The following is a 14,484-nucleotide window of genomic DNA, read 5'->3' as shown; positions in this document are numbered from 1 at the left end:
TTCTGGATAATAATAGTAAGAGCCCAAAATTTCTTACCGAGCATCATGGTGGAGTAGTTAAGATACTTGTATTGATCCCGATAGGAGGGAAAAGAAGTATGGAAGTTTACGATTCTGAGGATAAATTACGATTTTTCAGTAAATTAAACTCAAATTAGTTAAATTTCGTATGGGTACAATTGTGATGCGATGTTTTTCAATGTCATTAATATATAATATTTCGACCCAAAAGCAAGGTACATTTATTTAAACTGTTTTAACACGAATATTTCATTAGGAACTGTTATGTTTTGCTCACATAGGCTTATTCAAAGTGTCAACATATGTGACTACTAAATTGCTCGTTATAAATTTGACCAGGAAAACCTGATTATTCAGTACACTTAGTATGAAAAACAAATAAGTTTAATAATACTTTTGTACTGTATACTCACGTAATTGAAAGATTTACACTTTTTAAACCCAATATTATACAAATGAGAGAGGTCATATTCAACACTTTGTAATCCAGCTATTTCACTTGGTTGACACTTGTAATTATTTGTAAAATGCACCATTTATGTTTTTAATCTGAACACCTGAGCACCAGAATCATTCATAACTATTTCATGTAAATAATTCATTTAATAACAATTTAATTGACTCTAAAAAAAAGAGATAATTTGTTGATCTCTTTGGAAGGTTATAAATACGAGCACTGTCAAAGGCCGGCAGGCAGTTGGGTCAGCGTAGTAGTGAAAGTCACGTCGGTCAGTATTCTTAGTGCCGGCTAATTCCATTGTATGTAAACATGTGTGGATCGTAGAACCAAAGATGTTGATGAAGAAGATGTAGCTGTTTTGTCAGAGACGCTATGTAAACTTTACCTGTGTTTTTTAAAGAGGAATAAAAACGTGTGATGACATTTATAAAACTACTAGACGTCTCCAGCCTTACCTTTTTTAAAAATCCGGACCTCTTATAAATATATAATACCCTAGACAACAGAAGTGAAGAGCCATAAACTTTATCTTTGAAACAGTATTATACAGCGTTGTGACGACCACCCTGCGAACATCTTTGAAATGTTTTGATGAGAAGTTATATTCTCCTAAAGCATGTGACATTTTATATAAACTGAATTTTCATCACGTTAAGACAGGGGGCCGTTACATACTGAATTTCCTTACGACTGAAATTAGGTTTATAAGTTTTCCGTGGTATCCTTAAATTAATTCAGCCAAATACTAATTTATTCTATAGTTGACCTATAGAATAAATGAGTTTCTTGGTTAGGGTATGTTTATCGCCGGCTTGACGAAGAGGAATGATCACTTTGTTTCATTCCTGTGTTACGTGACTGAAAGACTTAGGAACATGGAAGGTTGTAAGTAAATTGTAATTCATTCTGAAATAAAAGAACTTTGATAGATGCTTGCGATGCTGGAATGAAAAGGATGTAAGAGTGTACTGACACGGTAGGGCTGCGGCCGAAGTCCGCCAACAATAGTGTCGTTAGTGTGTTCGACTCTTGTCTCGCCGCTGTCTCCACTCTGCGTGTCGTGTGTCTCACTGACATGCTGTCTGTGGCGACAGGTATAACGTGATTTGATCACGTAGCAGAAGTGCCTAATCGCCGATATCCACGGTGGTCAGAAACAGTCTGGAAAACTTGTAAGGGTGCTGCAGGGGGGGGGGGGGGGGAGGAGAGGGTTATGCTGAGAAATAAGTGTTACGAAAAAAAGTTCGATACGTTGCGCCGTTTCCTAGTTAGTTAGCACTGAAGTTAGCCAATCAGGCCGTTGCGCTCGCAAATTCAGGTGGCCCTCGATAGAAGGTGTTGTTGGCAAACGTGTTCTCCATTTGGTTTTCTAAAACCCAACAAGAGAGCGATACAGAAATTGAACGTGGGACGGTAGTAAGGATCGAACCCCAGCCGAAGACTGCGTAGTCTTGTGCGCTATCATACATGCTATGAGAACAACTTACATCAATTGTATCCGGCGGGCCGCTGGAATCTACGCGCGCAACTCCCTGTTAGTCTACCTTCAATGTTAATTAATCCATAAACGGCTCATCGGATCGAATTTGTTTTTAATAACTATATCTCAGCGCAACCTAGCCTACAACAAACTTCCAAGCTTTCCAGAGCGTTTCTGAGCATCATGAATATAAGAAAAATTACCCATTGAAATAAAAAAACTCATGTACCCCTGCAGACAACCAGATTTAGGTTCGCCAATGTTCCCCTAAATCGATTTAAGAAAATAACAGAAAACATGCATTGAAAGTGGCACTACCGAATGGTTTGACCACCCTTGTCCAATCCGAGCTTATTTTCCGTCACTGATGACGCTAAACAAAATAACTTCCTTCGTTCTTTAGAATAACTGAACCGCACCCAAGAAACTTTATAAAAGCCTACTCTATGAAGCCTATCGCACTCCCACTGTGTTATTAATATAATCTGATGACAGACGGAGAATTTTCTGTGGTTGGCTCAAATAAATAAGTCACTTCTCCCTCTCTCTCTCTCTCTCTCTCTCTCTCTCTCTCTCTCTTTCCCCAAATTACTCTTCATTACTCTATCACTAGAAAACCTACATTGTGGCTTACTGTCTCAGCAGAAGTCGTCATTTCGAACATACCACTACAAGTCAGAATGATAATGGATTTTTTATTAATATTACTGCTATTTTCAGTTTGAAAAGTTTGAAAAGAAGTTGTTACGATTCCACTTGAAACTACAGACCTCTCTGTCTCTTTCCCGTAAACTATCGGGAAACCGATTTCAGATGTCGTAGCAATATAAATATTTGCCCCACGCTTGTCTGAGCTGGAAATGTTGTAAATGCAACCACATGATATTTCTCGCTGTGTTATTTTTTCATTTCGATTACGCAGCTTTCGATGTTTGCAGAAATAACGTGAAAACCCATTAAAAAGTGTCTACAATTGCTTTCTACAGTTTAGTATTCTCGTTAATGTTGACACTTTCTGTTTCATTTTATAGTCTGTATTTGAATTTATGAATAGACACACACATCAGTGTTGAAAGTTCTCGCTTGCTTGTAATCGCAGCGGAAAGAGGGATACGGGCAGCAGTATTTTCGCCGCAAGTTTTTGGATGATTGACTTGTACCTTAATTTATTTTTGCTGCTATTAATTTCAAGCGCTGTCGGTTTACCAGATACGGCAGTCGTTATTGACGTTTCAGTCTGATTCGGATAATTTGAACCGACAATCTGTTAACGTGAGCCGTAAATAACGCAATACAGGGCGAGCTGTTATCTAGTAAGAAAATGATCAGCACCTGATTATTACGAATAAAATGACTACCATTATGAAACTTGTCTTGTCAAGAAAGTGAATAATTTTTTTTCTATTTACGTTACACCTGCCAGAGTGAGCCACGGGCAAGGACATTGCACCTGTCGATTACTTGTTCCGCTTTCATGAAGTTCTAAATAAACGCATTCAGATAAAGGTCAGCATTAGTGAGACGCATTCGGAAAGAACTTCACTTGTTGCTTCCATCAGCATACGTTCAAGCTTACTTCACAGCTCCAGTAGTCCTTCCCAGTGGCAGTGAGTCGGTGCTTTCAATTTAATTTCCTTGTCGTGTGGTACACGAAACAGTACTTCCTTTGGAGTATCAAATGTGGCAGCTGAACCCGTCATTTTTGCAACTGGCATAAAAGCATTAGGATCAGTAATGATACAACTTGTGGTCCTAAGAATGGTACAATTTTGTCAGACGTTCACATGTAGGACAACATCGAAGTGTTACCCGTTTATAAGTTATATGTCTCCATGTCCTTAGGATCAGCAGTTGCTGCAAATTTTGCACGAATAAACAACTGACAGTTGCCAAACACTTGTTACTAACAGGTGTAGTAGAACCAGACATGTCAAAGCAAAAGATACAGGTCAGGGAGTTGACGAAGCAATACTGAAGTGAAAGTTACCACAGACGGGAAGGAAATGAGAAATAATAAGCTCAGAATGGGTACCTAGGTGGCGAAGTAACAAAGCGAACAGATGATCAGGAAACATTTCTTTTTTAATCACAAGGACACCACGTCGAAGAAGAATGAGCATGGGAGAATGTAAGAACTGCTGATTATGATGAGGTTTTGTCACAGCATTAATACTGTATTACTAAGTGTATGAATAGTTGCATGAGCTTAGTCATACGAAGACATTTATTCTGAAATTCTAGATAACTACATGAAATGTTCAATAAAATTGCAATAACTTTGTGTCGTCGGCTCCGGGTAGGAGTCGGGAGGCAGTAGGACACAGGAGCATGAGACGACGTTCCAGCTACAATTTTCAGGACATTTACGCCTTAACAGATTAGAAATCTTACCATTTACAGATACACACAGTTTCGCAAATTGAAACAGAACGAGGACTGTTGCACGTTCAGCTATCCAGTGTCCGTGAGCTTTTTGCATTTTCCAGTTCAAGTTCCTGTAGTAATTCGCCACTTGTCACCAAAGACGAGACGGGCGTTCAAGGCGCAACATGTACGTGAGACTTTCCCAAAACCCACACAGAGACAGCTTGACTCAATTGTTTGCTTCGCTTGGGAAGGTTTGTCTTGTGTAATGTCTGACGAACGACAAGAGCGATGCCAGCAAGTCATGTGCGCACCGAGGGACGCGGTGCAAACCACTGCTGCTCCTAACATGCAGGTTTTTAGTTAAGCAGCTGCATTCGTGATGACTCGGGAATGTAGACAATCTCTTGAAACAATGCCCAGCTATGTACAATTCAATGGAGAGATTACATGCAACGCAGGGAGCTGCTATAACAAGGACCGGTGTGACAACGAATGAACGAACTTTTTTTACACACCATCCACTGCAAAATCAAAAATTTTCACCCTATACGAAGACCTGGAGGCGTGGTTACGCTACTTCGATCACTGAGTGAGATTTCAAACTGAATCTGCCAGTGACTAAGGGGATAAAACGGAAAATACACCACCCTGGACAACTGACTGTGGAAGACAAAAGAGAAAACTGTCAAGCAGGGTCTCCCAAGGATTCAGTCGGACGGTGGATGGACTGTCAGCAGTCCGAAAGATGGAAAGGAGACAGCGAGAAATCTACAAGAGGAGAGCAGTGAGCAGTCTATGAAGCAGTTACAGAGAGAGAAAGAGAAAGAGAGAGAGAGAGAGAGAGAGAGAGGATCGGAAAGGATACAGGCAACAACACAGTCAGCAGAATAGACAAACAATGGACAGAACGAGACGATGAGCAGGAAGTTAGAGGAATCGGAAGGGACAGTGAGATTTCCCTCTGGAGGGATGCAAAACTATTGTCGACTCAGTTTTCAGACCTCGAATCAGATCCTTGCGGTCATTCTGATGACTTGTCAGTTTGCGACATAATTTTTCGCTCCATGTTGAATGGCTGGGCTCTGAGCACTATGGGACTTAACTGCTAAGGTCATCAGTCCCCTAGAACATAGAACTACTTAAACCTAACTAACCTAAGGACATCACACACATCCATGCCTGAGGCAGGATTCGAACCTGCGACCGTAGCGGTCGCGCGGTTCCAGACTGTAGCGCCTAGAACCGCTCGGCCACACCGGCCGGCCACGTTGAATGGATTTACCTTTCGGTCCGAGGTACAAACCTTTAAGCATCCTATCGAATTTCCTTGTCTGACCTCGCCTTCTCTGCATTATTCGAATACCGCGTCTGCGAGACTGTGATCCCTGACAGTAACAATGATCAGAGCGTGATCCCAGGAACACGACGTCGGTCGCCGAGTGTAAGCGTGCACCGTGCCAGGAGGCAAGAGGGAACGAATGAGGCAACCTGGATGTCGCCACAAAAGCCGAAGAACAGGGACGGTGAAAACTATCGACTCTCAACCCACCGACACACAAACGACGACGGGTGACCCGAACGTAGTATCTGCCGAAAACACGTTTACGCAAAACTAATTCCGTGTATTCCTTACATGAGAAACTGCCCACCGCATTCCCTCGCTTCCTGTTTATTACTGAGTCGCGTCTACGCGTAGAATTATCGATGAATTTCAGGGAATAACTTTAAGTAACTGAATATCATCGCATCCACATAACTTACGGAGTGTAAGCAGGGAATGGCAAGGCAAGTTGACTGGAGGCATGAATGTTGTGTGTTCCATATTCAATTGGCGTTTGAAGGGACATTTCATGGTAAAGAGGGGAGCACATCGGCATTTAAGTAATATGGTTGCAAACAATTTAAATACTGTGCGCGAATCATAGGTGAATGCGTGTGTGAGTGATTCAATATGTAATGGACATTGGCTAAAGTGGCACAAATACAAGAAAAATAAAGAAAAACACACATGATGTACATTTTTAAATCGTGTTATAGCACTGCCCCAGAGAAGCTTAGTATGCACAGGTGTGCACTCTTGAGACTCATTGCCGCAATTCGTTGTCGTTGGCTCTTTACGGCAACATTCTTCACCACGCCACACAAAGAATCGCGTCCACATTTAGGTTTGATTCAAGTATGAAAGAGAGCTAAAAGTTGAGTCATCTCCTGCGCTGTTGAAAGAATGTACTGTATGTAAACAAAGCAAAGGTGCTGAAGTAGTTTTTGGGAAATTTTTTCCTCATACCATAAAATACTGCTAAATGCGTATCTCTACATCATTGACAGGTGAAGTCAAGGTTAAAAGGCAGGGTTGAAAAGTAGCCCCACCAGGATTCGATTCCAGAACCCTTCGATTTCCAGCCAAACTCTCTACAATTACGCATCTACATCTACGTTATATTCCGCAAGCCACCTAATGGTGTGTGGTGGAGGGTACTTTTTGTACCACTAGCTGAGCCCTCCAAACGTTTTCCACTCGTGAATAGCGCGTGTGAAGAATGATTGTTGGTAAGCCGCTGTGTTGGCTCTCGTTTCTCGAATTTTTTCGTCGTGGTTGGTTTCGAAACACGTATAGGGGTGGAGGTGATACTTCGCCCCACTCTTCCCAGACAGTGCTCTCTCAAAATATCAGTAGTATATCTCCCCGTGATGCATATTGCCTCTCTTGTAACGTCCGGCAGTGGAGTTTGTTTAGCATCTCCGTAACGCTCTCGTGCCGACTAAAAGTTCCCGCGAGGAGACGTGCCGTTCTTGGTTGGAACTTTTCTCTCTATCAGTCCTATCTGGTAGGGATCCCAGGTGGATGAACAACACTTCCTTCGTGGATGATTTACATTTCCTTAACATTCTTCCTACGAATCTGAGTCTGGGATCTCTTTTCCCTCTGTTTTATGTGGCAATTCCACTTAAGGACGCTTTGGGTAGTTACTCCTAGATATTTTATGGCAGATACTGTTTCTAACGGTTTGTGATCAGTAGTGTGGCTATACAGTAGTGGATTTTTTTCTATGTTCGCCCAATAGGTCACATTTCTTTACATTCAGGGTCAACTGCCAGTGTCTGCAACGTTCGTCAATTCTCTGGAGGTCATTCTGCAAATTGTTACTATCTTCCGGTTTGTCACTTTTTCATAGACAACCGCATCATCTGCGAACAGCCTTAGACAGCATCCTACGATTCCTACCAGATCATTATCTTTATCGTAAACAGTAACGGTGCTATCACACTTCCTTGGGGCACTTCGGAAACTACCGTTACGCCTATCGAATTTGTAGCGTTAAGAGCGACGTGTTGAGTTCTATCGGCAAGGAACTCGTAAGTCCAGTCGCAAACCTACTCCGATACTCGACAAGCTAAACGGCCCAGTCCCATAATTCTCAGAGCCATTTGAACGAGCGAAAACTCGAGAAATTAACAGAATCATGATTGAAATCTTTTATTTATTTATTAGTTGCTAGTGTTACAGGTGACCAGCACCGTAGAAGATACTTCAGTCTTTGTTTCACGTACTATTATTGTTAAAAATCCATAGTGCATCAAAAACAACAAGACTGGCAATTGTGATAGTACAAACAAAAGCTACTAGATCGTAGGGCGATGTACAGATCTAACAGAACCCGAGATTTCCCACAGACAGATTCATCTGAGAAATCTTAAGGAAATGTAACTCTTCCATGAAAGAAGTGGCTTATAAGGCGCTTGTTCGCCTGATTCTTGAGTATTATTCATCTATCTGGGATCTCTATCAGTTAGGACTGCTAGAGGAGATAGAGAAGATCCAACAAAGAGCGGCGCGTTTCGTCACGGAACCGCTTAAAGTTTTTACTCAGACTTGTTTACAAAGTTTTACTTTCAAAGACATTGTACGCTACTCGCATTCGGAAGGACGACGGTTCAATCCCGCGTCCGGCCATCCTGATTTAGGTTTTCCGTGATTTCCCTAAATCGCTCCAGGCAAATGCCGGGATGGATCCTTTCAAAGGGCACGGCCGACTTCCTTCCCTAATCCGATGAGACCGATGACCTCGCTGTCTGGTCTCCTTCCCCCAAAACCAACCAACCAACCAACCATTGTACGCTACTCTCATTGCTCTTCTTACGCTCATTTTCGCTTAGCTCAGCTTTTCTTTGTCAGCTAGGTTTTCTTTGTCAGCTAGGTTTTCCATTTGTTTTCCACATCTTCGTCCTCAAAACCGAATATCTGATGCTTCCTGGTCAGATACTCACCACACGAAATGCAAATAAGATCACGCTTGCTGCATTCTCGAGTCCCTGACGTTCTCTCGAAATATTGAGGTTGTTCACTAGGTGACAATGGCATCTTTTCCATAACTTAACATTAATTCATCATAATTCAGACAATTTGTACGAAAAATTTATAAATCATATACAAGAACCTTCCTCGTGAATCAGTGTACCTATTATCAAAAACCGGATTGAAATTCCTACAGCAGTTCCTGAGTTTAGCCTGCATGTACTGACGGATGCGAGCAAGCAAGCTCAATTTAGAAGAAATGTAATTGTTTCCATGTATTAATCCTTCAATCAGTTTGTTTTCCTACAGTTTGGAGTCTAACATGGAGCAATTTCCATATTAATTTCGATGATCCAGTGTTAGTTTCTTAAATTACACCGCAATCCGTACAGGGTCTTCTCAAATTGGCAGCCAAGTTTCTTTCTGCACAATGCAAAATTCAATTTTGAAACAAAAGTATTCGTTGACAAAATCTGGTACATTTCACCGGTTCCGAGATAACATATGACACAGTAAATTAAGTCAAAATCTGTAGCGTCATTTAAATCTATCTTATAACTCACAAATACTGTCGATAACTTAGCTTTAGTTCTAACTACCAAATTTTTCATGAATTGTAGCAGTGCCCATAGGTATACTGTTTCCTAACTAGCTTTATTTTGAAGTATATATGAATCGAATTTATTCGTCGCATGTAGAGATACGGAGCAGTTAGAAGTTCTATACAGCTACAACCACAATAGTAAATAGAATGGGTTACAGTGAAAATCACATTGATTTACAATCGTTATTCGAAAACAGTTGTCCTGGCGGCTATGCGTGCTTGTAAAATCTGAGTCATGCGAATGCAAACTTTCCCAGAGGTGAATACTTGGAGCAGTGCTGCAACTTAAACAGTGTCTGGTTGATTGTTGTCACTGTTTCAACAACCTCATTGTTGTAAAATATGGGCGTCTTATGTAAGAAAACAAGTTTACATCCGATTCATATTGTTTGTCGTGACTGTACACGGCTTTCCAGGTTGCAATGAGTCCGTGGCGAGCTGAACGTTTCGAGCCGTCGTTCACTTCGATGACGACGTTTATGGAAACGACCATCGAATCCGAATGGTCCGCAGTCTTAATTGTTCCGTCCTCAACAGTGCACGATGAACGGTGTACTCCGAAACACTTGTGCGTGCACCAGCATTGTGCCGAAAGACAGTGAAAGGGTCCTGTAGCCACCTTTCATTAGTCCGGTAGCCCATTTTCACTAGCATTTCTCTTTCTTTTCCTTGTTTCTCTTTTCTCGTAATTCTGATAGTGGTGTGATTGAATGAATGTGGTTGTGTGTCACGTTGCTAGACGGTGGCGTAGTCTGCTGCAGGGAGTCTGCGATAGTCATACAGATTCAGCAGCAGTTGTACAGAATAGCCAACTCTCGCAGTGGTCAAGTAGGGAAAGAGGTTTGCGCTACTTGTGAGAAACCCACCTGCGTTAGGTTGATGGCGGAAATAGCATCTGTGGGTTTTCTGGGCCACGCGGAGCGTGGAAGAGGCTGGAGAAGAAAAAGGGAGGCAGTCTGCCGCCGGTACGGGAAGCGTCCACAGCTGTGCTCCAATCGAAGAAGGGTGAGTTAGACTGACCGAGTGGCGCGTTGTTACTTGGCGATGGGAGAGCTGTTAGCTTTTGGTCTCGCTTTTCAACTCTGAAAGATTGCTTTGCCTCGTCGCAGCAAGGAATGCAAAACTTTGGCAGATTTCTCTTTTAGAAAATTTCTATAGCAGACTTGAATCCGCCAGAAGAGCGCCACACAAAGGTGTCGGTAAGAAGTAAGCACTCGCTCCTGTATGAATGTCTGTTTGCCTTTAGCTGTGCCTGTATAAGCTTTTATTTTCCTAGATATTAATAGCTTCGCTTTCTCGTAAAATTTCCTTGCATTATGTATCTTTCGTCCGTGGGGGAGCCGACCACATGGTTGAACATTAGATTGTTGGGCTACCGTCATCACTAACCGATCTCATGTTTGTTTTGAAGAATGTTAACTGTTCATGATTGTGTGATGTGATATTTTTGCAACTTGGCCACGATACCTAGAAATTGCGTCTCCACAAACCACGTGGGCACGCGGGTGTACTGCGAAACGTGTACCGTTTCACGAGTCATTGCGATCAGTTATCAGGCAACAGCAGTTGTATGAATGATTCACACTAATGATTTTAGGTGTAGGTTATAACGGTGAATGTATCGATGCTTTTCTTTAATGTTTTAGGAATTAATGTTATCAGGAATTGCGTACATGCCTCACATCCATATCTTAGGAATAAATGATTTTATCTACAATTTTCTCTTGTGTTCCGAGGTTACGTTTTTGCACCTAAGCCACTCACCTCGTAGCTTTCCCGCTAGCACGTCCAACGCGTTTCCTCACGCACAGGTCCAATGATTAGTTTCCCCTTTTATTTTAAAACAAATGCTTTAGATTAAGTCTTATATTCAGGTGTGTTGCAGGGAGCTGATCTTATGCACAGTGTTCATGCATTTGCTATTTTATTTTAAATGTTTGATTCTTGTGAACAGTGCACTGGCAATTCTATTAATTACATCGCATCCCCTATGATCGACATCACAACGTATGCATTTTTATGAGTTTTTGGTCTGTGATCAAATTAATTTATTTTCCGATTCGGCCAAACCTTTCATTAGTTGTATGGTTAGAGTCGGTGGTGACCCTAGTCTTAACGTAATAACCCATAGAAACAGGTTAGTTACAACAGAGATGCACAGATCACCATCCATCCCACTTTACCGAGCAGACAAGCCTCCGAACCACACGTTCTGTTAAGAGTCGTAGACTTCCAACCATTTAACGACTAGCGTTACTTTCACTGTCCTTGTATCCCATTCCGTACATGTGGCGACCGTAGCACGTCAACATTCGACCCGCTTCGCCGTTTTCGAGATATTCGTTCACAGGCTCTACGTAACAATAATCTCGGTGGATTTCCCCATCTGCAGCCGTGTCTTCGCTAGGGCGATACCCCGCGTCCGTGTCTGCTCCGCTCACACACTTTCGTCACGCGTGCGCACGTAACGCAACCAGGTGGCGTGCGCCGGCGCGACGACAACAGTCATAATGTTTTGGCTTAGCAGTGTATCAATTGCGAATTTGACCAGTAATCTATAGTGAAACTTGTTATATAGTTTCCCGACTGAAGCTCTTGTGTTTGAAAATTCCTTTATTGTCGCCTTTACTCGTGTGGTGTGCGTTCTGTAAGACCTTCAGTACACACACCATCAGATCATTTGACTTGTCGCTGTAACGAAGTAGGCGAGTGTCAGCAACATGTCTCGTGGTCTTATCGTGGCGTGTTTATCTTCTGCTGTTGAGTCAGACGATAGAAATGCCACTTGCACGCTTAGAGTAGCAGATTGACGGTGACCAAATTTAAACAGAACTTGATTACTTTTCACACACATTTCTTAAAATAATAACAAGCATAAAAATTACTTAACTTGGTTCTGGATGCTATTTACAATTGACAATCTTAAGTTCCTTTGGTATTGGTACGTTATTCTTATTCTCACATATATCTCTGATACTTGACGTAGTGCCTATATATTTGCCTTCATGGCTATGTACAGGAATATCGTAATCTTATTGGGCACAGATTGAAACTTGACTATAGACTGGTACAGACAAATGTAGAACTCGTACAGACTGGTGCAGACAAATGCAGATTGAGTAATCGGAGGTCTGTACACTCTTTAAAATACCTCACACGTTCATTATCACTGCGCGAATGTGATCCGCAAGGAGAAAAGGTTATACGTTAGCAACAATCTCATTGGCTGCGTTACATATTAATACGCAGATCAGCAGAAGCAGAATTTGGTCCGTCCCTATGGCAGCGCCATCTCATAGTGCGGAGACGGACGAGCGCTGCGCTTGCGCTGTTGTGCTTAGTGGGGCAGCTCTAGTAGGAAAGTTGTGTACGCGCTGACTACGCGGAACTATGTACACAACAACTCGTATGTTTCGGACAATAATACTCCTATCTTACTACGAGGGCGTCCTGAAAAGTACTGTCTGCCAATTTGCAATGTGAAAACTCTTAACGCCTTTTAAACGAAGCAAACGTTATTATCATTCTACATTTTCACTCTTCAAGTCTACATATTCACTTCTCAAAGGAGTCACTCTGAGGACGAACACATTTCTCCCAACGAGAGACTAGTTTGTTGATACTGAATGTGTAACTTTGTTGTCAGAGCCACTACCTCACCTCTCCTTGCAACGTTTCATCACCATCAAAGTGAAATCTTCGAAGGTATAATTTAAGTTTTGGAAACAGCTGACAATGGGATGGGGTCAAGCCAAGACTGGATGGAGAATGATTGATGAGAGAGAACCCAAGGCGTCCGATTGTTGCAGATGACGCAGTATTCGTGTGTGGTCTCGATTACAGCACAGTGTTTCTCGAGCATCGACGTAGTTACAGAACGCCATGTTACACACTGCGATTCGGACCCCTCTAGCGGATGACGACTGTGAAGATGTAGGCGTGAATAGTAAAGATGCTATTGTTTTATTTAATAAGCTTTAAGAATTTTCAGATAAAAATTTCAAAGGCATTTCTTTTGAGCGCCCCCGCGTATCTCGGCTTCGACTTTACTCCAAAAATCGAGATTCTACGTTATTTCTTTAATTGAGTGATGGTTCTACACTGCCCTCGAATTTCAGTGGTGTTTTATTATTGTCATCTAATGGAAGTTACCAAATAATATATTTACGACTGCGATGAGCTTCGTAGACATAAATTACTCTTCGAAGTGTACTACTGGAAGATGCGGTGCAGTTGGTACTAGGTGCTAAAGGTCATGTTGAGGATACGTAGTTTAGGCTAACGTTTCGGGATGTCCTCAAATCACTTGAAGTGAGAGGGTTGCTTAGAAGAAGTGGTGTGTTTTCTTGAAGCATCCAAAGGAAACAGAGCTTGCTGTCGAATGATCCAGATGATAGTGGCATGTTAAGTTCCTTTCTTCCTGTCCACAGTTGGGATAGTTTATTTGCCGTCTTGTGAATGCAAATCCGTATCAAGTATCCAGAATGAGATTACCATACAGCGGAGTGTGCGCTGATATGAAACTTCCTGGAAGATTAAAACTGTGTGCTGGACCGAGATTCGAACTCGGGACCTTTGCCATTCGCGGGCAAGTGCTCTGCCAACTGAGCTAACCAAGCACGACTCACGCCCCGTCCTCACAGCCTCCGCTGCAGAGTGAAAATCTCATTCTGGAAACATCCCTCAGGCTGTGGCTAAGCCATGTCTCCGCAATATCCTTTCTTTCAGGACTTCTAGTTCTGTAGGGTTCGCAGGAGAGCTTCTGTAAAGTTTGGAAGGTAGGAGACCAGATACTGGCAGAAGTAAGCCTGTGAGGACGGGGCGTGAGTCGTGTTTGGGTAGCTCAGTTGGTAGAGCATTTGCCCGCGAAAGGCAAAGGTCCCGAGTTCGAGTCTCGGCCCAGCACACAGTTTTAATCTGCCAGGAAGTTTCCGTATCAAGTAATTTCTGAGCAAACTCTGCGAATGTGATAGTACGCAGTTTGAATTTGGAGTCGGGTACCTCGCAGTAGACCACTACTGACGGGGAACGTAAGATAGTACGATTTCAGTGGGCCAAACCGCACTGTAGTTGGATTGGCTGCAGGCGTGAAAAGTGGTCCCACGAGGCGTTACAGACAACTTTCTGGGGAGGGCGACCACAGCCGAGAGACATCGTGAATAACAATAAAAAACACTCAATAACAATTTAAATTATAAAAATAATAACAAGTGCAGATGTCAAGAATGATGACTTGTTTGCAAAAGCAGCTTAGA

At 42.3% G+C, this 14,484-nt stretch overlaps 1 protein-coding gene and 1 non-coding gene across 2 annotated transcripts in view; one reads left to right on the top strand and one right to left on the bottom strand.

Annotated features, from left to right (window-relative positions):
- LOC124795540 (discoidin domain-containing receptor 2-like) overlaps positions 1-14,484 on the bottom strand; it is a 590,808-nt gene that overhangs the window by 108,212 nt on the left and 468,112 nt on the right. The gene's annotated exons all lie outside the window — the stretch shown is intronic.
- On the top strand, positions 14,062-14,136 carry Trnas-cga. Its single transcript has one exon. It is a non-coding gene; the product is annotated as a tRNA-Ser (tRNA).

Source organism: Schistocerca piceifrons, chromosome 4 (assembly GCF_021461385.2).
Source record: "Schistocerca piceifrons isolate TAMUIC-IGC-003096 chromosome 4, iqSchPice1.1, whole genome shotgun sequence".
NCBI classification, from domain to species: domain Eukaryota; kingdom Metazoa; phylum Arthropoda; class Insecta; order Orthoptera; family Acrididae; genus Schistocerca; species Schistocerca piceifrons.
This window is presented reverse-complemented; position numbering and strand designations above follow the sequence as displayed.